This window comes from Phascolarctos cinereus, unplaced genomic scaffold, assembly GCF_003287225.1.
Source record: "Phascolarctos cinereus isolate Bilbo 61053 unplaced genomic scaffold, phaCin_HiC Scaffold_1;HRSCAF=81, whole genome shotgun sequence".
NCBI lineage: Eukaryota > Metazoa > Chordata > Mammalia > Diprotodontia > Phascolarctidae > Phascolarctos > Phascolarctos cinereus.
This window is the reverse complement of record NW_027555514.1, coordinates 7,434,310-7,461,128: the sequence shown is the minus strand read 5'-3', so window position 1 is coordinate 7,461,128 and position 26,819 is coordinate 7,434,310. Positions and strand designations below refer to the sequence as shown.

Genomic DNA, 26,819 nt, shown 5'->3' with positions numbered 1-26,819 from the left:
AATAAAAATCTCTCAGATTATTTTGTATAAGGGGGCATTGCAGGGTGGCCATGTCCCATGTTTAAACAGCTGAAGGAGGTCAGGTCGAGAGGATGAAACAAGCTGCAACCAGGGAGAACTAAGCTTGTCATTTGGAGAAACTAGAGTAACAGTGCTGTCAAAGTGATCTTGAATCAGTCAGCCACTGGCTTTTCTCACCAATCCCTTCTTAATGGTATGATTTAAGTGGGGAAAAAAATCCTAAATAATGAATACCAGGATTTCCCTGGCAATATCTTCCAATCTGGACTGGCTTGAGACACTTTCCTTCTGTTTGGTCCTGTAGAAGGGAAGTGCTCATCAGGACAAAGATAATCAATACTATGCAATCACAGAATCTCTTAGTTGGAAATAATCTCAAAGGCTGGCTAGCCTCAGACTGTACCTAAATGAGCATGCTCTGTAAAAGCCTGGAAGAGGCCAGGAGCAGCCTTCAAATGGACCCTCAGCTTTTGCTTCAAGAAAAAAATACTTTGACTGAGGGGTGACTGCTACCTCTTAAGGCAGCACATTTTACTCTTTTTATCTGCAAATGGTAGGTGGGCTTTCTCTTCCCCTATTTTCCCATTATATTGAGATTCTATTGTCTATCTCTTAGCGACTCCCAACCATTCTTCCTAGTTTTGTCTTCTGGGGCCAAGTTAAAAAAAAAAGTCTAATCCCTTCTCCCCATGCCAGTCTTTCAGATAATAGAAGGCAGGTGGAAGGTCCCTCATGTCCTTTTTTCTTCTTAGATTCTTCAAGGGATCCTCAGATGGCATTTCAGTTCTACTGTCCTCACCATCTGAGCTGTCCTTGTCTGGACATATTCTGCTTTGCCAATATCCTTCCTATAATGTGGATCTATGAGAATTGTGGGAATATAGTGAGTCAATAGACATATATTTAATAACTGAAAGGCAAATCTGCACAATTAACTGAAACACATATATCAGTATTCACTTGGGGTATTGGAAGGGGAGAGATGATAAACAGAGGAAGAGGATGAGTCTTCGGACAGCATGTAGCAGGACCCCAGCCCAGAGAGGGCACTGGCCCTGAGTCACTCAATCTGGTTTCACTCCCCACCTTCACCACTTCCTTAGTTATAGGATCCCAGACAAGTCACTTAAATTACTCAGTTTTCTTATCTGTAAAACGAAAGGAAGGGGTTAGACTCAATGGTTTCCCAGTACCTTCCAGTTCTCAATCTATGATTGTTTTCTTGTGGAAATAGCTGTGCTTGTTAGTGAAATCAGAGAGCACCTGTAGGGCAAACGAAGCTCCACTTCACGTACTAGGGGCAGGCACATCACAGTAACCCCTACTCAACACTCTGCCACACATTCAACTCCTGGAATTGGTGACTAAAGTGATGCATTGCTTAACGTTTAGGGACCTCAGTTTCCTCATCTACAAAATGAAGTGGCTGGACGATAATAGCGCTTGGTTATCAACACAAAGCTTGAGCACGTTTCACGGCGCATGCCCTCAGGCCACCGAGGCCAACAAAAGCTGCCAAAAGGCGCAAAGGGGTCGGAGCTGAAAAAGTTTAAGAAGCCCGGGACTACATGACCTCTTGGGCTCTTTCCAGCACTGGCTGGATGATGCTGCGGGCCCTGGCCTGGACACACTTAACAATTCATCGAAGTCGCAGGATTCAGGATCGAAGGGCTTTCAAAGGACCTCTAGACCATCCTCTCATTTTAGAGGGAGAGGCTGAGACCTAGGGAAGGAAGTCAAGCTAGCGACGGATGCTTGTTTCTTCCTGCAGCCTGGAACATTTTCTCTTGTCTTCCCCACCCCACTCACAGAAGGAGTCCGAAAGACCTAAGCTGAAATCCAGTCTTTCCCATTGAAGAAAGACAGAGTTTCTGAGAGTTCGAATAGTTTACTCCACCCTTCCTTGCCTCAGTTTGTCCGTCTGTAAAAGGAGGAGGTTTGGAGAAAGCGACCTCTCCAGACCCTCGCAGCTAAACTGATGGCCCATGGCCCAGGAACCTGCCTAGATACTGCAGGTGCAGCAGCTGGGAGCGGAGCTGGCCAAAGATAACCCAATAAGAAGGCCAGAAAGGAGGGAGGGAAGGGGAGGAGAAAAGCAGCTGACTGGAGGCTGGAGACAAGCTACTCCTAGATGGGAAGAACCTGGAAACTTTGGGCTGCCGCCTGAGCTGAGCTGAGCCCGTCCTTGATCTGGGCAGCCGCCCCGCAGACCAGGATAAACAGCTGAGTGGCCTGTGTCATTCCTATTCCTGCCTGCCTCATCTTCCCCAGCGCTCCAGGCAGAGACAGAGGCAGCCGCCGCCGCTGAGGCCGCCAGAGCTGGGCAGGATTATTTGCAGCAGCCCTCCCTTCTCCTCCCCCCCCCCCACCCCGCAGCGGGCGCACAGGCTCACACACGGGCACGCGCGCGCGCGCGCACACTCTCTCTCTCTCTCTCTCTCTCTCTCTCTCTCTCTCTCTCTCTCTCTCTCTCTCTCTCTCTCTCTCTCTCTCTCCCTCTCTCTCTCTCTCACACACACACACACACACACGCGCGCACACACGGCGCACACACGGCGCACACACGCGCACCTCCAGCATCAGCGCATCTCTCTCCCTCTCCATCTCCGCGCTGCTAGCGAGGACCCCGCCAGGCGTGAGAAGCCTCCAAGCCAGGGACAACAGGTATAGCCACGTCTCTCGGTCCCCTCCCCAGCTCGAGTCCGATCCCCCCCCACCCCTCCTAGGCTTCTCCCTCTGCCTCGCTAGTGATGGGGGAGCCTGCGATGGCCGCGGGTCCGGAAGCGGGGAACGGTGGAGAAGCCACCTAGCCATGAGTCCCTCCGCCCGCTGCTCCGGCTCTGGGCAGTCGGTAGTGAGTGGCTGGTTAGGCTGGGAACTGGGAGGCGGCAGGAGGGCGCTGGTAGCCCAAAGTACGCTCACTAGCTACTCCCAGCCTTTCTGGGGTTCTTGGGGCTGGGCAGGAGATGGGCGCGGGTGGAGAAGCCTCCCTCAGCCTCTGAGTTCCCCGAGCCTCCGCTTCGGGGGTGTGTGGGTGAAGCGGGGCGGGGAGAGCAGTTCTATTCAACAGCCTGGCACTCGGAGCCTTAGGAGGCTAGGCTCGGTCGGGGTCCTTCTGGCCTCTGGGCCCCTGTGGTCCTCTCGGGGGAAGAGACTCGTTCCGACTCCAGCAGTGTCCTGGTCTATGCCGTGCTTGCATCACACACTGCAGTGAATTGGGCTCATCCAGAAACCGATCTTGGGCTAGCCCTGGGGCTAGGGAAGGAGGGGCTTTAGAGAAAGTTGGAAGACAGTGGGTAATTGAGGCTAAGACTTTAGTTCTCAATTTCCCAAGATCAAAAGGACAGTCCTAGGACTTATGGAGTCACTACCTTCAGCCTGGGTGCTGCTCGCTCTCCCTTTTCAGGGGGCACTCGGGTTCTAAGGAGGGCAGGGTCCAGAAACAGCGCCCATTGGCTCTTCTCCTGCTGATTCTGAAGGCTTCTGAAAGTTCCCAGGGAACTGACAGCCAGGTATTCCAGTTGTCTTCTCCAAAGGAAATCTCCAAAGGGCAGCACTGGTAGTGTCCACAGACCAGACAGACAAGGCCCTTTACAATTCTCCTCATTTGCGAGATAAGTCCCACTTTCATTCACTGGCCCACCTCCTCCAAGTAACAGATGCGTGGTTGTGTGCTAGGGACCCACGCTGACGAGGTGACCAAGGCAACTTACCATCACCTTTGAGATGAGGTTTGGAGAGTTTCATCGGCTCATCACTACAGCCTCATCCCCCATTCCTGACACTGAGCTAAGTCTCATAAAGCAGAGCTTTTCACTCAGATCCTTGCAACTTGTGGACTTAAGATGCTTTGAGATTGCTGAGAGAGATTGTGGTCTTAAATTGAAACTCAAACCGACCGACCCTCTATTCCCTGCTAGCTCATCCCAGGAACTGCTAAATCTGTCAGGGAGGTGAGAGCAGGGCAGTAACAGGGGAGGGTGGAGCACCTTTGGTTTAAAACAATAATAATAATAATAAATTACTAAGTCCTAGGAAAAGAATGCCAGCAGAATGTAGTTTCTTTCTAAAAAGGGTGAGGCAGAAGTAAATCTTTTCAGATTCTCTCTCCAACTCCTATTTCCTACTGATCAGTTTTCACAATACAATATTCCTCCCCACTTTGAGGCAGGGAGGAAGAAAAGAAAATCCCTGAAAAGCAAGGGAGACACACACTGCTTGAAAATAACATGAACTGGTTAGAGGAATGTTCATCACAGTGTGCAGGTGAAAGTTGGGAGAATTAATCTGCTCTTTTACTCCCACAGAAAAGCTGTGAAAGAATATATACAATTGGGTGCTTTAATGATGGAAGGGGTGGGATTTTGAGGTAGTCCTTCATGTTTTTGACACACTGGTTTGAAAAGAAACTGAAGGGCAAGGGAGTTCTGAAGTATTGGAAATGACTTTTAGACAAGGCAGGAAAATTTGGAAATCATGCATTACTAAAGAAAACACATCCCTCCTCCTCTGTACCATGTGCTTTGGCTTAAAATTCGTGGCACACCTTTATCTGGGAGCTTTCTCTTCTCTCATGTCCCTCTGTTTGAGAAGAGATGAGAAACAAACAAGGAATTCAGGAAGCAATTAAGGGTTTTTTTAAATTTTTCTTAATTTCTAAAAAAAAGTCCAGCTTTGATCCTGTTGACCTAAAACCTGAAGTGTGTAGCAGCTGTCCAGAGGTGCCCTGATCCCTGCTATGGATCATTTGATAAACTTTGGCTCCCCAGCCACAAAAGCCAGCTGCAAAGCTTGAGCATTGTCTGGGCAATGATGTTTCTGCTCTACGTTCTTGGTTCCCTAATTTGTTTTAAAGCTAAGGAGGCTCTAAGCATAGGGAAACCGGATTTGTGCAGCTCTGGGGAAAATAGCCAGAGCTCGGCAGTAATTCTGGTGTGACACGGACTGGTAGCTGAAGCATTTCAGAAAGGAATAAAGGGACAAGGGGAACAGTTGGGGAAGGTACAGAGGGCAGCCGCAGGTGGGAAGAACAGTGAATATATTGCTTTGATGCTCTGACAGGGGCCACTGCACAGAGATGGGGTGGCCCATTGCAGAGAGGGAATGGAGCCTGCAGAGAGAGACAGATGGGGATAAGCTCCAAAGTCTTTGAAAGTGAGTCACTTGGGTGGGGAGTGGGGGGAGGGCAGGATCAAAATACTCATTCCTCTTCAACCTGCCTTGTTGGGTACCTGTTAAACCAACCACAGTTATTCTTTAGGAAGCACAAAATAAGCATTGTGAAACCTATTTTGGGAACAAAATAATGATTATCTGAGAATCACAAATTTAGAGCAGGGAGAAAACTTCTCATCACTGAGTTTTACCGCTTCATCTTAAAATGGAGGAAACTGAGGCCCAGAGAGATAAAATAAGTTGCCCAAGGTCACCTAGGTAGGAGTTGACAGATCTGGGCTTTAGAGCCATGTCTTTTGACTCTGGAACTCTGGTCTTTCTAACATCCCACCTAGCTGGCAGTACCACCTAGCCAAGCTGTTCAGTTTCCTACCATTGAGAAGGATTTGCTTGGGCTGTGTCAGGATGGGTGATCCTCCTACAGCCACAGTAGAGGGTTTTTTTTATGTTTTAGTGGGATTGAAAAGAAAGAATAATAGCTATGCATGGAGAAATTTTGTGGCTCCCTCATTACAAATTCTGCTCACTTGAAATATATGTAATGTGAGGAAATGACATGGAAGTGATTTCAGTCCTAGCTTGTAATTATGTTCTTTCTATGATGTAATACAGATGTCATCTTGTCAATTTAGTCATCCCATAAGCACTTACTAAGTACCTTCTGTTTACAAGGCACTAAGAAAACACTCTAACTTAAATGAAAGTAAACAGCTCTTGCCCTTACATTATATTAGAAGAAACACATGGATCCATAAAATACAAATATAGACATATAGCAGACTTCAAAGATTCCAGATCCCTCCTCCCAAAGGAAGTGATTCTGGGGTTGGGCTATGGAGGAAATGGGGAATTCTAGGAGGCAGAGGTGAGAAAAGGAGAACACTCCAGGCACAAAGGACAGCCTGTGTAATGACAAAAAAGTGGGAATTTAGATTCCATTTGCAGAACAGTGAGCCCAGTTTGGCTAAAATGAAGAGGACCTGAAGAGGATCACAGAGGCCCAGAAAAGTTAAATGACTTGTTTAAGGTCACACATGTTGAAAGTAACTGAGGCAGGATTTGAATCCAGTTCCTCTGACCGAAATCAGTCTTCTGCTCATTATTCCAGGCTGACTGGGCTTAATATGTAAAAATTCCCAGCCTAGAAATGTAGGCTGCAATCTGTTTGTGAAGGATATTAAATGCCAAAGAAAGGGGTTTACATTTTTGTTTTAGTAGCAAGAGGGAGCTACAGATGGTTCTTGAATAGGAGAGTGATGCTACTTGAGATTTAGGAATATTCATTACTGTGCAGAGGATGGATGGCAGAAGAGTCTGGAGGTAGGAGGGCTAATTACTTGCAATAGTTTTGTGGGTATGCACCCCACTCCTGTAGAACACAAGCTTTCTTCCACATGGCCTTTAAGAGCTCCCAAGAATTCATCAATTCTGCTGAAACTATCCCTGTGAAGCTGGGCTGTAACATCCCTTTAGGCCCCTTTCATGAAGGTGCTGTTCTCATAACATCTCTATGATGCAAGCATTCACAACTCCATCCTGCAGATGATGTGACCAACTCAGAGGAGTTCACCCAGTCGGTGCCAGGATCAGAATTCAAAGTTGCAAACTGTAAGACCAGTCAACTAGCCACCTGCCCCAAGCTGCCCGAGTCCAAGGTCAGAGAACCTGGGTTGGAATACAGCTGCATCCCCTTGGACAACTCATTTAAACCTCTCTGTGTCTCATTTTTCTCATTTGTAAAATGAAGACGTTATAACAGAGAAATTCTTAATTTGGGGCCCATGTCAACTATAACTGATTTCTTAAATAGTTATTTTATATATTTTAATTATACATGCATCAATACACTGAATTTATGCATATTAGTTATTCTAAGAAGGGCTCCCCAGGTTTGATCTATCTGCCCAAAGGGTCTGTCCTACAAAAAGGATTAAGAATACCTGGTCCAAAGGTTCCCAGCTCTAGCTCAGTGATCCTTTTATCTCTCTGGACTCAGTTTCCTTATCTACAAAATGAGGACACTGGACAAGATGACATCTCAGGGCCCTTTTGCCTCTAAATTTGTGATCCTGGCTGTGGGATCTCCTTCCTTTCCCTCTTCCTTCTTTCTCCCCTCAAGCACTCCATACTCTGCTTGCTCTCTGTATATGATGCTTGGAAAGAAAACTGAAAAATTAATTGAAAACTGAAAAATTCAAATTGATGAGACTAGGTTTTCATAGTCAAGGGTTGTGTATTTTATGAGCGTGTGTGTATGGGGTGGGGAGGGGCTTGTTCTCTGTCCTAGCCATTCAATCATTCCTGCTGTTAATAGTAGAATTAGATAATTATTTATTGGGGATGATGGAGGGGAAACGGTTTTAACTTTTTAGGTAGCAATTGCCAGGGCCACCCAGCCTCTTCACTGGGCTCTTCCTACTCAGGGACCACAAACCAGCCCCAGGATGGTAAAATATGGAGCAGGAAGGAAAGAACCAGCAACAGTCGGGGAAGAAAGGGATATAAAGTTCCCCAGAGGTGGAGAGATAAGAGGAAAAGCAGAGCCTTTGGCCAGAGCCAAGGTGGGTGTCTGGGCTTCTCCAGATCTTGCCTGAGGAGGGATTTACACAGCAGCCACAGGAATGTCTGAAGGAAAAAAAAAAGAAATACTAAGAAAAAAAATGTTTCCATCATGAGCAAAGCAAAGGGCAAATGAATCTAACTTGTCAGTGACCACTGAGAATGAGATGAAATAGAATTTTATCCAACCACGCACTGGATAAATGACTTCATAGCTGAAAGGGCTGCTACCTAGATCAAATAAGATGGGAGGAAGGCCCACTGATGACTAATGAGACAGTGTGTGTGTGTGTGTGTGTGTGTGTGTGTGTGTGTGTGTGTGTGTGTGTGTGTGTGCAGGAGTGAGTATCTGGGATTCTTGTGCAATCACCCCCTATAATCTCTATGGATACACAAGGGTATCAGCACCCAATAGAGGGACACCTAACATAGATTGAGCAATGGTGAACTGGGTCTTAAAGTGAACATGGCAACGAATGGTCAATGCTGGCTTTCCCTTCGGAGAAGAAAGAAATGCAGATGACTTTAAGAGAAAGTAGTGAAAGGCAGTGAACTCAAATCCAGCTGAATCTTCTCAGTCCCCTAGAGCCAACTAGCTGAAATGTCTTATTTGTCTTGATTTGTTACAGTGATACAGCTGGCAAATCATTTCCACGCTAAGGTTCCTCATTGCTAGATGACCTGCCTCAGAGACACTTTCTGGCTCATGATCTGTGAGCCTATCTAGTCAATGTAAGTTACTGGGCTGGAGACCACCCAAATGTACTATGGGAAATGGGTGGAGGAGGGATGATAACTCTCATCAACCACCTGGAGGACTATCAGAGGAATGACAGATCAGATTTTTTTTTTCTTCTTGGCCCCAGAGAGCAGATCTTGAAACACTGGATAGAAGCAAGAGAGGATAAGATTAAGGTTTGAACTCGGGGAAAATTTGCTAACAATTAGGCCACAAAGTGTAACAGCCCACCAAATGGGGTGACCATTTCCTGTCACTGGTGATTTTTAAAGGAGCAGTTGCATGACTGCTTCTTGATGATGCTGGAGGAGGAATCCTGTTCATGTGTGGCTTGGATTAGCTGCTGTGTCCTTTCTACTTCTGGTCCTGTGCTTCCTGTCAGAGGACTGCCAAAAAGAAGAAGAATTCCACTGGCACTAATGTAAATATGGAATCCAGATTAAGGTTGGTAATGTCTGATTTGACTTCTTCACTGGTTAGTTATCATCTCAAGAACTGTGGTCAATCCCCGTGTCTCATTGAAGCAGTTGACAAGAATAGTGAGGCAACTTGAAACCTTGTCAAGCTCTGAATAGCCAAAGGAACTGTGGTGTTTAGCCTGGTTAGGCTTAATGCCTTGTAACAGTCATCAAACATTGGAAGGTCTCTCTTCCAGTGAAGACACATTAGACTTCCTCAGCTTAGTCCTTGAGGACAAATACACTGAGGAGGAGATGGGAGATGTTGCCAAGAGGCAATTTTTGACTTGATATGAGACATGTTATCCTAACATAGTGAGTTCCCGAAATGCAAGGAACTGTTCCTGGGGTAACTGTGTTTCCCTTCAGAGGTGTTGGGTAAGATGACCTGTGAGGTCCCTTCCAACTTGAGGCTTTAAGATTTGGATTGTTTTTTGAAATCTACATGTTATTTTTAAAGATGAGACAATGATCTGGGCTCACATCTTTGAAACTGATGGTGTGCGAACAAAAATATCAAGGAACTCAAAACTATTCCTAAATACCCCTTGGATAAATAACTTTCTAAACACAGCTGTTGCCACTAACTTCTTGTTGTGAGAAGGGCAGGAGTTCTGTTTTTTGTTCATTCCCAGCATGGTGAAGGATCTATGCTAAAATACCCACAGTGCAACCTAGAGGAATGAATGTTAGTGCCCAAAGGAACCTTAGGGATTGCCTGGTCCAGGGCATGGGACAAGAGTGCTTCCCCAGTGTTTGAACAGCTTTGGTTTTGTCTAAGTCTCTCATTTGTACATCTGGAGGAAAATGAGTAAGCTCATGCCATCCCTCCCCATCCTGGTGAGGATATTGAAGTGCGGTGTTGCAGTATGATTTGGAATAAAATTAGATTTGGAGGCATCAGCCTTGGTCAAGACAAGAACCTGGACCCCTGGATATGGCCATTGAGAGCCCATGGCATTCTCTATTGAGCAGACGACCAATGTGATAATAGCAATCTCTCATTTATGGAATACTGGTCTTTTTTTTTTCCTGGATTCAGTCCAATTATTTGGAAATTGACAAAGAACAGTTAGTTCACTCTGACCTGAGGGCAGCGTGCTGGGATAACATGTGGGGTATTGCCTTCAAAGCTCCACACTTGGAACATTCAATTTAAAGAGCATTTGTTAGAGGCTTACTATCCAGAAGGTGCTGTGCTAGTCATCTATAGGCAAAAATTAAAGTGTCTGCCCTATTGGATCTTACATTTTAATTGGAGAAAATGAAACAAACAAATTTTCAGCCAAGAGGTCTGGGGCAGTGGGAGGGGATCTGGGAAACCTCAGTGTGAAAGTGGCACTGAGCTGTGCCTTCAAAGGAAGCTAGGTGAGCAACAGTGGAGAGAGGAAATTCTTACCCAAGGAACTACTTGTCCACAAGCAGAGAGATGCATGATGAAACCATGCAAGGGGAACAGAATACAGGACAGTTATATTGGTTTGAAGCATGTGTGAAGTCAAGAAAGATGACCTAAGTCTGAAAATGTAAGTGGGAGCCAGACAGTGAAGCAATTGAAATGCCAGGCTCAGGAGTTTGTGTTTTATCTTACAGACAGTGAGAAGCCATTGAAAATATTCAAGCAGAGTGGTAAAATGATCAGATCCATGTGTTAGGAATTTTAATTGAGCAGTGACATGGACCTTCCATTAGGGCAGGGTGAGGATTGAAGCACCAAGACCACCTAGGAGGGTATTGCACCAGCCCCTGTGAGAGGTGATGAGGACCTCCACTAAAGCAAAGTCACTTTGCACAGAGAGAAGAGATCAGATAGAACTGAGAGATTTTGTGAAGGCAGAATCATCAATAATTGCTACATGACAAGGAATTCAGAAAGGAAGGACCCGAACGAGCTGGGAAGCATGGAGATGAAGAGAAACAGGAGGATAACGAGTGGCCTGGGAACTGTGTTATTGGCTAGAGGAACAGGGTTGACCTAAAGGGCAGAATTTGGCTACCTTTTTTTTTTGTTGTTGTTTATCTCCCCAGCAGTTGGTTAAGTATTTGGCATAAAACAGACCCAATGCATGCCTGTTGAATGAATAAGCGAATCAATGAATCACCTTGATGCAAGGCAGGTAGAAAGTCTCTCCATATTTTCCTAAATCCTTGAACACCAGATGTTGGTCCCAAACCAGTATTCAAAGACAACCTTTGAGGAGGCCTTGCTTCTCTTGATTCCATGGGAATAGTTGGCGTGCTCTATACTGGGAAGTCAGCCATTTTATTGTCATTTTAGAATAACTAACTTCCTTTGAAGCATGATTCAGTCTTCCCCCCTCCTCCATGTGAACCTGGAGCATCTCTCCAGGTGTAAGGAATTTCTCCTTCTTGAGATCGCATTGTTTATATTTTGTTTTGATGCATCTCTGTATGGTTAGTATACCTTCCTCTCTCTGGGAGAAGGTAAGTTTTAAGTTTAGAGACTGTACATATCCACAGTGCCTGGTACGTAGTAGATGCCTACTATCGTCCCCTTCAATTGAAGTACACCACGTTCTATTAAGCCATAAGGAAGATACAGGGAACACAGTCTGTTCAGAGAAGAGTACCTTTAATCCTCCAAAAGAACTCCAAGGATGTCCTGAGTGATGGTGAGCCAATTGTGACTTGTCTCAACCTGGGAGTCCACACATTTGCTCCCAAGGGACAGAATGAGGAACTCTAGTAAGTGAATAGATAGATACCTACTTCAGATTGAGAAGAGATAAGGTTGAAAGGTCTGAGAAAATGGATTTTAGAAATGGAGATTGAATTAATTAATGAGATAAACATCAGTAATTGTGTCAAGAATGGGGAAGCAAGTTTAAGCAGTGAGGCAAACACGGTCTCCTGAAATATAAAGATTGTTTTTGCTGACTCTGGTACAGTAGATAACACTGCCCAGTGACTTTAGATTCTGTCAGTGCTAAATATTTATTTGTTAATACAGTGAAGTCAGGACATCTCAAATCGTGTTTCTGAGGGAGCATCTTGAAATTTAGCTGCCGATAAACATAGTTGAAGCCATGAATAGCAATGTGGCAAAAATGCCAAGTGTAGACGGGCTCTGCCTGAGTAAGCATTCTCAGGTCCTGTGATGAAGTGAATTCTGCTGAGCAGAAATATGTGCACCTTGAATATTAGGAAGACAGTGTTGGCTGCAGGAGCACAGAACTGGAGCAAATGAAACTTTATGTTGGCAGGCCACTGGTCTTCTCAGGCAATGCCCCAGGTGCAGATGGGATGGTGACGACCACTCCTATTTCTTGGGAAGTAGTTTGGGTCAGTATCATATTTAGTGTGGTTTTTGTTTTTGTGTTTGAGGGGTCCTGAGATGTCATGATGGTAGGAAGCTCCTGACGTGCAAATACTTTCCATCAATTGAAATCAGCAACTCGTCTCCAATGTCTGGTCTTAGAGAGCTACTCAGGACTGCTGAGAGATTCAGTGAGCTGATCTGTCAGAAGCAGAGATTGATCCAGGCCAGTGGATCTCATTACAAGGCCAGCCTATTATGCAAATAGCCTTCCATGAGTGCCCTACAAGTGAGGAAAGTGAGCTTCTGAAGGTGTAATCAGAATAAGAATAATGAAGTTTTATATAGCTTTAACATTTAAAAAGCCATGTGTACATATGCATGTGTATGCATTCATATTATACATATGCAAAATATGCACACACCTATAGTGTGTACAGGTACATGTGCATACATGTACACATAGGTACAGGGTGTCCCAAAAGTCTTAGTGAAACTTTGATTAAAAGTACAGTTTTAATCAAAATTGCACTAAGACTTTTGGGACACTCTATTTTTTTTTTTATCAGTGCAACAACTCTGTGAGGTAGATCCTGTTTCCCCTTTTAGAGATGAGGACACCAAGTTTTAGAGAGGTTAAGTGACTTGTCCAGTGAAATAGCTAAGAAATGCCAAGTTGGGAGTAGGGTATGCAATCTGAAGTCCAATGATCTGACTCCAGGTCCAACATTTAATCAACTGTGGAATTAGTGCTTAATGCAGACTAGCACGTGTGTGCTGGACTGGAAAGATTACTTGGCTGGGAATCCAAAGAGCTCACTTCATGCCATGTTTCTGCTGCTTAAGATCAGTGCGACTTTGGAGAAATCACCTTGAGCAGTAAATTAGAGGAGGTAAATGAGATGACTGTTAAGGCTCTTTCCAACCTTAACATTCTGGGAGCCTGAGACTCTGCCAGCTTCTTAAATGCTGGGGGAAGTATGTTGATATGATGATGGCAGAAATGATGTCAAGTCTTTGGAAGTTTATATTTACAATAAAACCATCAGAAAGATTGAATCCAAGCATGAGATAATGACTCATCCTGAGGTGGTGAGTCCTTGCTGACAAGAAAATGGGTTTGGTGTCCCTTGGTCTGAGAACATACATTTGGCTCAATTCTGCCAATCAATTTAGGGCTCAGTGAGGTACCACAGCAGGCCCTGGAGTCAGAACATTGAAGAAAGGACCAGGAATGGAAGACATATGGCTTTTAAATGTTAAAGCTATATAAAACTTTATTATTCTTATTCTGATTACACTTTCCTCATTTGTAGGACACTCAGGGTAGGCTATTTGCATAATAGGCTGGCCTTGTAATGAGATCCCATGGCCTGGGATCAATCTCTTCTTCTGACAAATCGGTTCACTGAATCTCTCAGCAAGAATGGAAGATAGATGATTGGACCTGAGTCTTAGCAGTGGCTCTGAAAACTTGTTAGCTGGGTCACCACAGGCAAATTATTTAGCCTTCTTAGGCTGTTTCTTCACGTGCACATAGTTATGATAATACCTGTAGTCCTCTGTATCTCAGGGTTGAGACAAGAGTCAAGTAATATATGTAAAGTACTCTGAAAAATAATTTTTTCTACAAATATTTATCATTCTTATTGGTTTGAGAGTGAAGACTGAGTTGTGAGAAGACTAAGGATTCAGGTCCAAAGATCTTTTTGGCAAATAGCAATTGTTAAGAAATAGCAAGACCTGGGTGCTTTGAGTTATTAAGGAGCAACTTGTCCCCTAGCAGATTTAAAATTCAAATATGGTCTCACATGTCATTTGAAAACCCTCCTTGTCCTGGGAATTATACTATCAGAAAGAACTAGGTCCTGCCTATTTCCATAAATTTAAGCTGACTAACCTCTAGGCTATCCATTTATTCTTCCATTAATCAGTGATTAAAGGTACATCCACTGGGTAGCCAACTCCTAATTATCTGAAGTAATGGGCTCAAGGAAATCAAATAAATGAAAGCCATAAATGATCTCCCAAGCCATCCACAACCTCCAATAATAACTTGAATTTCATCTTTCTTTCTCATTTGCCTTCAAACTTTCATATGGTAACGATGATAAGTATTTAAGAGGTCTATGTCTAAGGAACAGAAGAGGGAAAACCTCCCTTGGTACCCCAGTCCTCTTCCATGAAATCCTCATGAGGAAGTGGGTGATTTGTTGAGAATGTAGAGAGAACACTTGTCAAAAAGTAGCTTGGACAAGATTGTTTCTGCTATCCCTTTCAACTTAGATTTTTGCCTTTTTGAGAAGGTTGATACCATGTGAGGCTAAATGAAATGGCAGACATTGAAGGGAAAACATAAGCCTGGATATCACTTGGTAGGATTTCAGAGGAGTTTGTGGTTGAGGCATGGGCTGGACTGGCCACAGGGTTTCTTAAGTTTTTCCACTCCTGACCCCTTCAGTGCTTCTTAAACTGTGGGTCACAACCCAGTTTAAGAAGTGCTGGAGACTGGATGTCTAAGGTCTCTCTCTGCTTCTGTGACTATCAGTGAGATGATTCAATAAGAAAAGGTAGCATTTATAGAACATTTTGTGGTTTTGAAAGCACTCATTTCATCCTCGCAACAGCCCTGGATGTAGGGGCTATCCTCATTTTACAGATGAAGCAGAGGGTAAGTGACTTGCGCACAATCACACTGTGCCTGCAGCATGATTTGTATTCAGGTCTTCTCTAGTCCAGTGCTCTATCCATTGTACCACATATCTGTTCTACAGATAGAATAATGAGGCCAGTCAAATTTCCTTCTTGAGTATTAATTATGTGTATTTGTCAGATCCTCTTTAACAGGCCCATGGATAAAATGCCATGTTGAAGCACACATACCTGATATGGATTTTTTTTTCCTGCTTGTTTTCATCTTTTGTTTTAGATTCATTTCTTGGCAGTGACTAATTGAACAAGATACGGAATAGAACTGTAATAAAAATGTTAATTGTTGTTTTCTGTATTTATTCTTATACCATTATTGAAGCCAGAAGGAAATAATTATTGGCAATTTATCTTAAAAATGATTTTTCTGTGTTTAAAGCACCCACTCCTTTGATACCTAAACATCCTGATTGGGAAAAAAAAAGAAATAAAACAGAAATTCTCACATGATAAGGAAAAAAGAATGAGTCATCCAATTCCTTTTGAATATTCCAACTAAGAAGGGTGGAAGAAGGAGAAGAGAACCATGAGTGGGCCCTGCAGGATTCCTGACCTGCGAGCAGAACTCTCAGTAAGAATGGCAAGTTTGGGAGTTTATTCAGTGACTTGTTCTGCTGAGATGAATCCCAGTATTCAAGAAAGTACTTCATGGATTGTTTATAATAAAATCATCCTTTCTGGTTCTTTGATGGCAGCAGAAAGCAGCTAGCATCCTGCCTCTGTCCTTCCTAGGGAGGCTATTAAAGGGAGGCTGATGGGGATAGACGTAATTTTTTTGTGAAGCAATGGGGTGAAGTGACTTGCCCAGGGTCACACAGCTATTACGTGTCAAGTATCTGAGGTCAGATTGGAACTTGGGTCTTCCTGAATCCAGGGCTTGTGCTCTATCCATTGAGCCAATGTAGCTACCCCTGGGTACAGACATTCTCTTTTTCCACACGAGTCAATTCACAGTTGACTTGGGAAAAATCTTTCACAAATGTGATAGCAAGGACTACTGAGTGTATTTTCACATGTGATCATTTAATTGCCACCACTGACTCCATCTCACCTGAGTGTTGGTATAATTCGATCCAGTTCAATAAGCATTTAATAAGTGTTCACTTTGGTCCATTTGGCAGAATAGATACTGAGTAGATAGAGCAATGGAGTTAAGAAGGATTGAGTTCAAGCCTCAGTTCTGACACATATTAGTGGTGTGATCCTGGCAAGTCACTTAATTTCTCAGGACACTTGGTTTCCTCTATAAGACTTTAAATTAGAAAGAAGCTGCCAACCTGCATCTGTAAAATAATTTTGCTCAACTAGGATTTCCCTGCACTAATGAAACCATAGGTCTACTCCTTGTGCTTATCCCTTACTATATTCTGGGTTCTGGGATTAGTGCACAATGGGAAAAATACAACAGTCCCTATTTTAAATGAACTAACACTCAACTGAGGGCATGAAACATAGTTTAGGAGAAATAAGTCTGAACACTGTGCTTAATAAAGGAGCAGGGCCCTTTCCTTCTGCCTGAATGCAAGGCAGCTTTCTGAAATCAAAAGCGAAGACAGCCTCTCCCTTCTCCCAATAGCCAGTATTTGTAGCTTCTTCATTTTGAGGTCTCAAATCTGATCACAGGCCTCATTTTCTCTGAGAGGGGACCTAGCAGACTTTCAAGCTGAAGTCCTAGTAACAAGACCTCTGCTTACAAGCAACAAGAAAGCAAATGACTCATCCACCTGTGCTTTCGTGACAGACAAGTAAATATAAGGTTACTTCTAAATAAATGCCAAGTAATTTCAAGAGAGAGAAAATCAACAGTTGTTAATGTCACGAAAGGTATTGTGTAGGTAGTAGCAGCTGAGTTATACATTGAAGGAAGCTAAGAATTCTAAGAGTCAGTGATGAGGAGGGAGTGCATTCTAGGCATAGGGTACAATCTTTGCAAAGGGACAGAGGAGGAAGGTAGAATGTTATGTAGCAGGACATAATTATTAAAAAAGGAAGAACAGCACTATTAACTTCCTTTTAACCCTTCATCTTCATTTCCTTTTGAAGTCCTGGAGAGCTGCTATATGAATTAAAGAATAGATAAATGAGCTTATTAGGAGACTCCAAATGAGAGAGAACTGCTTTGGCATTCATGAACAAGAACCTTCTCCTCCTCCTCCTTCTGTGCTCCCTGCAAAAATTATCTTGTCAAATGTGTTCTCCTGGCACCTGGCCCAGTTGCACACCCCCACCCCACTCCCTTGTCTTCATTCCCTATGGGGCCCTGATAGCTAATGTTAACAGTGAACAACAGATGATTTCCTACTCAAAATAATTTTGGAGACCAAGGTGAGAGATGTAGCCCCCTTGAAAAAGAGCTGCAGGGTGATTGAGCCATGATGCATCTTTATTCTGTCAAAAAAGAACACCCCCCCCCCACACACACACATACACATACAAACAGACTTCTCGTTCCTTCGCCTTGATGCTGCAGCTTGGCTCGTACTCCTGCCCAGTAGATTCAGAGGATGGCACAGATGTCCAGACTTATTGTTGCTTAGGAACTCTTCCTGCCTGTCATTCAGGCCAGTGGTGAGCACATGGGTGACCACATAGATAGCAGGCAATTTCCTTAGCTCCTCCCAAATTAAGGGAATGAAGGAAGAAGACACAAGTGGATGAGACACTTTGCCATCTTGTTGTTTCTAAGCAGAAGCATGATAACAAGGTTGGTGACTTGAGTTACAGCAACAATATTCTGTGATTGTTGTATCCCAAAAGCCTGGCCTTTCTTCCTTGGGTAAACTAAGACCTGTGGCCAGTCCTGACCTTGAAGGAGTTTTAAGATATTGGCAATTCAGGATTGGAGGTGCTGTCCGAGGTTCTGACCTCTAAATGCTGCCTGAACTTTAAAAACTGAAATGAAAGGAAGGCCTTGAACCTCTCTGAGTTCACATCTTATATGTGATAAGGATTTCCAGCTTGATAAAATATTGACTTTGAGCTATTCAGACTATGACAGCTTTGTCTGAACTGTAGCAAGGCGGTGAATTATAGTCTTAATGACAGTTCGAAAAATTGGCAGGTTTGACACGTATACAAATTCACAGTTTTCACTTCTTTAGGTTGTACCTATCTGGACTAAAGAAATTAATGCAATTTCTTTACAAGTTGTGTGAATCGGAATCAATCGTATAATGGCTGTAGGGCCCTCACTTTCCTGTTCTATAAGTGGGGATAAAAAAGAGTTTAGCACTTTCACAGAGCCATCATAAAAATCAAATTTATGTAAAGTTATTTATAACCTTAGAGAATTATATGAATGCTGTGTCAGGCATTATTATTATTATTATTATTATTATTATTATTATTATTATCATCATCATCATCATCATTAATTATTATCTCATTCTTATCAAACTTTCAGTGGAATTCAGAAGAAGTTGTTTTAAGCAAGTCACTATTTTATAATTTTTATGTTGAATATTATTCAGACTAATACAAAAGTTAATAAAATAACTGATTTTGTCATCAAATTAAACATTGCAGTGTAAATTTATCCACTGTGTTGACTGAAATCATCCTTGAAACAACTCCAGTAACACAAAGGATAATGAGAACCATATATGCCTCCCCTCGTTCCACATGATGTTGATCTCTTATGCTACAACTCTCTATTGTAAAATGTATTTAATCCACATAGCTTAGAGATTTTGAATATTTGGCATGAAAGCATCTGTTTTAAAATGTTGTCTCTAAGTTTTCATATATCAGTGTTCTAGCTGACAATTAGTGGCAACACAACAATGTGGTTCATTACTAATATTTTCTAATTCTATTATGCTCTGAGATTTTGGGAGGAATGGAAACAGAGTTTTATTTTATCTTGTTTTACAATTCTAATGAAAGAGGCACAAGGCCTATTTTTCATAGTGGAAGAAGCAGGACTTGAAGATTTGAGTCTTAAAAATACATTGAATATTAGCCTCATCAAATGCTAATAAGCACCTTAGAGGTCACCTAATCCAATTCCCTCATTTTTTTCCAGATAGGGAAATGATTTATTCAATGATGTATAGCTGCCAATTAGTGTAAGTTGGGTTAGAACACAGGTCTCCAGCATCTTGGCCAGTTACTTATCTTTCCATTACTAGATTAATGTGTCTCCTATTCATAATATCAGAACATTAAGCTTTCAGTTTCTTGATTTAAGAAAATTTATACTAATGGAAGCAATACCCCATATCATCTACTGCTCCTCTGGCTCCCTGATATGTGGCTTGAAGAACATTGGGACTGTTTAGCAGAAAAAAGTATTGGAGCACCAACTAGAGTTGAAACTTACTCAGTGTCATATAAAGAACATGAAATGCCTTATCTTGAGATATGGGTTTGAATCGTGGCTCTGTTTCTTGGGGCCTCCATGTCCCAGAGCAACACTCTTCCCTTCCTTGCACCTTATTTTTTTTCCTGTTTGTAAGATGTTTCAATGATCTTTATGGGCCTTTTTAGCTTAAAGGCCAGCAATCATAAACAATTACCTCATTAAGTGACCATGGCCATGGTGGACAAAGTCTTGGGATTTCAGCCATAACATTTGGTATTTTCCAGTGTTTCCAGCTTTTCTTCAAATCTTATGACAGGCAAATGGTCTGGATCCTATCCTTTTATTGTCATCTCTATTCTGTGTATGTGAACAATGCCAAAAGAGGAAAAATAAATTACCATTTGTAATAGAATGAGTGACATTTTTGAAAGCAGTTCCCTCATGGAGATTCAGCCCCAACAATATTCAGTTGCCATTTCCCAAGTGTTAATCTGGCAGGTCTGTGTAGCTTTCAAAATCCTTCAATGAGGTGGTCTAGAGTGGTGGCATCATGGAGCTACTTATGTTTCTTTATCTACATTATCTCTTTTGAGAAAGGTTGAGTTTAGCAGTAACCCCCCAAAAATAAAATAAAATAAAAAGGTGTTTACTCAGTGGTTTTCCCTGGATTCCAGAACTCTGTCAGGGCTCATTACTAGTAGTTATGAGTTCATTTTTAAAATAGAATTCAGAAGTACTATCGCATAAGGAAAAAAAATATCCTGGAAAATGGAAGAGTTATAAAAGCAGATTATTAACAAGTCACATTGGAATTCAAAAATAGGTGACTTCTATTAATATATTTTCTTGGTCCTTTGGAAGCTACTGAAATAACCAAGTGGATTTCTGGATAAAACTTACCTGTACCTAATACTGCTGAAATAGCCTTGAATTAATAACTCTAGGAAATTTTAAATTTTGATGTGCCTTAACTAAGGGTCAGTTCAGATAGGTTGAACATATAATAAGCCTTTTCCTTTTCTTCAAAATTCCCCCATCTTTTGATGTTATTAAGCCAAAGTTTTCTTTGCCACAATATTTCTCCCAATGTATTGGAAGGGTCTAAAGAAGATTGTTGTCATTATTTGAGGGTGGCATTTTATGATTGATATTTGAGAGTATTTGAACATAATGACTGTGGAGAGGAAATAATTGAAGGTGCATAGGAGAGAAGGGGTGATTGCTGATTCAAATACTGTAGGAAGAGAAGAAAAGCGATCAATGGCTCAGACAGGATTAATTTTAGGAAGAGACTAAAAACACCTTTGGGTCTGTGATCAGAGGGAAGGAGGAGAGGGGATAAGTAGGTTGAAAGAGCTCACAGTGTGTGGCCTCTGTCATCCCAGAGAAGAAGGAAGATAGGCCATTTGAAAGAAAAAAAATATGGTAACAGTCACTGTCAGAAATGAGATGACAAGCAAGAAAGGGTAGAGTAGACTGGTTGTCACAAGTAGCAGAAAGAGTCCAATTGATGTTATGGAACACACATACACATTTTATTGAAGCACAGATAAAACTCTCAGAATAATCATTTATTCAGATAAAAATACAAGGAGCTCCATCATTATCAAGTTAGTATTTCTGTACTCTATTGTGAAGGATATTCTAAAAACTGCTGAATTGTTTGCTGAAATCTAGCCACTATGTCTAATGGTAGTAAGGCATTATCAGAACTTAAAAGTCAGGGAACCTAACCAAAAAAGGAGTAAATAAGGTGTGATTTGTATACATTATTCTTAGTAAACACATCCCACAACTCTCTGAGAGATTATTTCTTAAACAGGCTCTCCCAAAACGTCTTAATGCCATTTTAAGTTTCTCTGCGCTAAAAATTTTGAGGCACCATATATTCTGCCCAATCAAGGTTCCTGTCTGGTTTGTAATTGCCAAATCTATTTCCTGTTCTCCAACTCATCTGTTTAATATATATCTACATGTACTTAAATGTCAACCTCTTCTTAAGGCTAATGCTTTCCTTTAGGATATTAGTCCTATCTTCTGACTCTGGAAAAAATCTTTTTTTTGTAGTATTGTTATAATTTAATTCTACTCAATAAACATTTATTTTTACTAAGTCTTTACTATGTGACAGGTCCAATGATAAGCACTAGTGAGAGAGAGAGGGAAGGAGAGCACAGGCCTGCCTATCATCCAGGATGTTACAGTGCACTCTCTGTGTGGAGAAGCGACATACAGATACATGCAAATTCACATACAAAGTATTCTTTTCTTTTCTGCACATTGAATTTTTTTTCCTCCCAAATGACGCTTCTCTCTAATAAAGATGCTTTGGAAACTTTTCTGCTAAGTATACAGGCCCACACATACCCAAAAGAAAATAAATTAAATAAATATTCATGTCCCATTATTTTATTACTTCTTGAAGTTAGCATTCTCTTTCTTTTCTGCCTTTTTAGACTATAACTTCCAGAAAGATCATCTTCTTCTTTGCCACCCCTACTCCATACCCTATTACAGTCAGGCTTTTGACTCTGCTGAAAGAACTCCCATCAAATCCTACCAGTAACTACCAAAAGATATTCGCTGTCTTTTACTCAGTCTTTCACATAGCCTTCTTCAGCATTTAGCCACTATCTTTTCCCATTCCCATTTGTATTGTGGCACATCCGTATTTCTAAACCTCTTCTAATGGTTCTTGCCTTTCGCCCCTGTTTTCTCTCCTCTCTCTTTAATGATGGTGTTTGGCAAGGTGCTGTCCTTAGTACTCTCTCATCTGTGCTCTCTCCTTTGGCCCAAATATTGTAAGTTTCATGCCCATGAAGATGATTCACAGAACTAAAGCTCCAGTCCTAACTGCTCACAAGCTCCAGAGAAATGTTGAAGCCACATAATTTGTCTCTGTTTTCAAACGTATGAAGACCTATTCTGTGCCTGTGAATATTTCCACTTGAAAGTTCATGTAGTACCTCAAATCCAATGTATTCAATAGGGAAATCACCTCAAGACATTCTTTTTCCAGGTAAAAACTCAGCAGTCCTTGATTTCTCATTCTTTTTCACCACATAATTCTGTGTACTCATCAAATGTTGGTGATTTGGCCACTTTGGTCTTTGTGAAAATAACACCCTTCGTTCTAGTCCCATTGCCCCCTTGAAGTTCAGATTCACATTGCCTCTTACCTAAAATGACCATGACCTTGTAAGTAGACCATGAAGGCCCCTGTTTTAGAGGAAATAACCTAGAGACTGCCTGCTGATGTTAAGCTTGAAGAGAAAGGCCTGGAAGCAGCTGTGAATAAAATGATAATTTATTCCACCTTCCAGCAAGATTTTCCCAGCAAATTAATCCCCTTAATAACCTGAAGGCTATTCTTTGAATTCTTCCCCGTTTTCTTTTCCACGTGCATTTTAAAAGTCCGAGGTAATGATGCTTCAAAAATCCTGCTGTCATAAAAGCAGGTTGCTTTAAAGGGGAATGGGTGTGTGTGATTAGATCAGAGCACAGATTTGAATTTGGATTCAGAAAGACCTGGTTTCAAGTCTTCCCTGCACTTAGCTGTACTGTTAGCCATCCGCATTTGGATGAGTAAAGCTCCATTAACCTCAGTTTCCTCTCTACAAAATGCAGATGACATCTGCAGTAAGTACCGGCTAGGTTTCTGTGAGGCTCAAATAAAATAGAAACCATATGAAAAAGTATTTTTTTTGAAATCCAAAGTGCTATAGCAATGTGTGTGGCTCCTATTTTTATCACTGTCATCATCTACGCTAGCTAGGCCAGTGTTGGGTACTAAGCTATCCCACATGCTCTGTATTCTTCCTGAAAGTCTCAAAGGTATATCTCTCTTATATTGCACACACATTTCAACAGTATGGTGATGAATTTTTCCCTGCCTCTGAAACTGTAAAACAAGTAGGGTCCCATTCTGTGAGGGAAAAGGCTAGATTAAAAATCTCTAAAGATCGGAGCAGAATAAACACAATAGACTTTATGGATTTTTACATATCCAACAATTTGGAAGCCCAAACTATATCTGACTTTCTTCAGAGGAGAACATATCTGATTGCAGGATTTCTGGTGCCGGAAAAGTCAATAGTTGCTTTCCAAAGAGAAGGTTCACCACTAGTAGATTAGTCTCCTAGAGATTCTTCCCTCTTTTGTCCCAGGAGGATAATAACATAAACTAGGAGGAAAGGGTAGTAGGAGTTACTGGCTTTGGATTTGAGGGCTCAACTTTGTCCACTGTGCTCAAAGTGACAGAGGCATCATTTCCAATATTGCCTAATAGAATGATACTGCCAAAGAAGAATCCTAAGCATGCCTGTGAACTGATGGTGATGGAGTTCAGGACATGAGCAAAAATGTGACAGAGCAGGTCACTCTCTAGACACAGAATTCAGAAACCTGGGTTCAAATCCTGCCTCAAATGCTTTGCTGTGTGACCCTGGGCATGTCATTTAGTCTCTCTCAGTCTTAGTTTCCTCATATGTAAAGTGAAGAGAATAATTGCACCTACCTTCTAGGGCTTTTATGAGAATCAGATGAAACAATAGAGAAATGATTTATTAAGTCCCTACTCTCTGCATGCTAGGTCTTTTATTAAGTTCTGGGAACACAAATACAAGCAAAAATAATGATGGTCTCTGCCCTCAAGGAGGGAAAACAATGCAAGAGAGAGGTGAATCACGAGTGAGGAGGAGGTATGTTCAGGTGGAGAAGTCATTCCAAGAGTTAGGGACTAACTGGGTTGAGAGTCCACATTACTAGGTGGATAGTTTACGAAATGGAGGGACTGGAGAGGAAGTCTCCAATCAGAAGAGGAGGCCATGGGGTGGAGGTGTTGCCAGTAGGAGAAGCCCATTGTGGGAGAGGGGCAGAAGTGGTCTGTAGATTCAAGGGCAGATCTGTGTTTTAAGTGATCTACAGTCTGCAGAAAGCTTTACAAACCCATCGGCTATGTTGATGTGGATGTCTATGTGGGAGGAAGGACACATGCTACTGACTTACTGTGTTCTTGAGATTTCATTTGGTAAAGTATGATTTCATTTGGTAAGAGTCAAAAGATGTTTTTGTCCCCCCATCAAATGGCAGCATGGATAAAGTTCAGTCCTCACTGTTCTAAAAGCTATCCATAGAGAAGCTGTGTTTGAATAGCCATTTCATGGGCCACTAAAGCCCTGAATCACTGAAGGAGTTCAATTCCTCCCCCCCCCTTCTAAGAAAACACTCAAATCCCTTCTTGTGTGTGGAAATGTCAAGATTATGGTTTCTTCCAGTTCCCTCAGCATCCTTTCAGCTGGCCTTGGGAGCTCTCTGCTAACATGATCACATAAATGATCTTGAGGCCATGAGCAACATTGTAGCCATCCTTGTACATTCCATAGCAAGTACCCAGTGCTTGTGGATTATATGTCTTTGTTGCTTTGAAAATCTTACTCATTCATTTGGAAAATTGAAGGAGGATTTAAGTAGTTCCATCTCCCTCTCCCTCTCCCTCTTTCTCTCCCTCCCCCCACTCTTTCACACACACACACACACACACACACACACACACACACTTTTAATGCCAATAGCAATCTAGTGTTCTTGCATGGCTACAAACCATAAAACTGTGTAGTCTTCAAGTTATTGCAGTTTTAAGTCATTCAAAGGGAGATGCAGTGGACACAAATAGGCTTCAGTATGTTGCCAATGACTTCTGTGCACATGCAATTAGTGAAATACATGAGAATCAAATAGCCCTATATAGAAGCAGCAAAGAATAATGAGGCATTGGGAGTCTGAAGACCTGATTTCTGATTATATCTTTGCCATTTGCTATCTGTGTGAATTTGAGCAAGTCACTCCTGGGCCTCAGATTCCTCTTGCCTAAAATGAGGAGGATGAATTAAATGTGTGCTAGTATTTAGAACTCTTCCAGCTCTGAGTCTGTGATCCTGTATTTTTAAGAGGTGGATTTGTCATGAAAGATAATAGAATAAGCTACATGCTGCCCTGGTACCCATGACAAGTTCTGCTCTGATATCAGAGGATTTGATTCTAGTTTCAGATATGTTATATATTAACAGTATGACATTACAAAATTCACCCAATCTCTCTATGCCTCAGTCTCCTCATTTGTCAAATAAATGAGTTTGGGTGTTGATTGCCAAGATCCCTCCCGATGCTCAATCTGTGATGATCTTGGATCTATATAATGTCAAAAGGTCTGGAGAAAGACCCCCAGAATCCTGGAGAGACCCACTGATGAAGAGTTACGGGAGAACATGGAGAAGGCTTGTATAGCATGAGCAGGAAGAGATGGATTTCCATTTGCTCCATTCTAAGGAGTATCTATATCCATAAGATCACAGATTCATTGAAGTGCTAAATGTAGGAATAGATTTCCTTTGGGGAAGATAGTGTCATTGGCACAGTCCCCTACCAAGTGAGCAGTTGCCATCATGGATACAGTCAGTTTCTTTCATAGTGTCGTATCTTTTGACATCTCAAGAGTGTACGGAGTCATCCAAACCCCTGATATTACAGATGAGGAAAGTGGAGTGAAGAGCTTCAATGACTTCACTTTAGTTTCCACAAGTGGTCAGGGGCAGAGTTTTCAAGAGCTGCCATTCTAAATTGAGTTGGCTTGTTTTTTCCCTCACTGTGTTACACACCACCACTTTCCTCATTCCTTTCCTCATTTGCTTATTACAGCTTCAACTTTGGGCACACTGGGTAAAGGCATCTGACTCCAGTCATCATAGGCGAGTGTTCAGGGGGTGTTAGATCGTGGCTGGTCCTTCCTCACTTCCATAGTTACATTCCTGAAGAAGGAAAAGTGCTAGTTGCCCATGGACAATGCGTCTTTATTATGACTACTGGTTGAATTATGACCACATCCTTCAGGTGAGTATTATACCTGGGATTAGTATAGATACTGTGTCATAGAAGTGAGAGTCCAGACATTGGTGCCATACTCCAGGAGGCATCTGTTTTGCCTTCCACCAGTGAAATGGCTTCACGAACTGAGTTCAGAGGCACAATAGCCCTGACATCTCTGAATGGAAACATTTCAAACTTCTGATCTGCTAAGAATGTGAATTTCCTGGTCCTCAGTATTCAATGTCAGGGTGATGGTCATGGAAGCTAGAGTTCTCCTCTGTGTGACATTTGCATGGTAATAATTTATCAAATACTTATGAAGTACCGCCTATGTTGTGAGCAAATTGTAACCCTATGTTTGGAATAGGGAATGGGACTATACTTAGGATTCCATTCACATGTGTAATTCTTTGTTAAAGAAAGTGCCTTTTACCCATGCAGAATGGCGCTGCTCTACAAATTATTGTTTTCTGGTTGCTTGGGGCAGCAATATCAGATGTGAAGCCTGAAAACCAAATATGGCTATAGACTCCTTTGTGGCCCTAACCAGATTGCAGTGTAATTGGGAAATGCCTGACAAAATAAAAATACAATAAAATAAAGATAATGTCAATGTGTGGCTTTCTGAGTCACTGTGAAGTAGCAGGGAACCCTTTCTATTTGAGTTTGACTTTTATGGCCTAGCATGCTTAGATACTGAATGACTTGACTAAA

General features: G+C 42.1%; 1 protein-coding gene across 3 annotated transcripts in view; it reads left to right on the top strand.

Annotated features, from left to right (window-relative positions):
* Window positions 1–2,446: 2,446 nt before the first annotated feature.
* DGKB (diacylglycerol kinase beta) overlaps window positions 2,447–26,819 on the top strand; it is a 667,225-nt gene continuing 642,852 nt past the window's right edge. For 2 of the 3 annotated variants that reach the window (XM_021000102.2, XM_021000101.2), the window contains exon 1: window positions 2,449–2,685. The gene's annotated coding sequence lies outside the window, so the exon portion shown is untranslated. Of the gene's footprint in view, window positions 2,686–26,819 lie in introns of all 3 variants that reach the window. The other variant, XM_021000103.2, reaches the window with a different exon arrangement.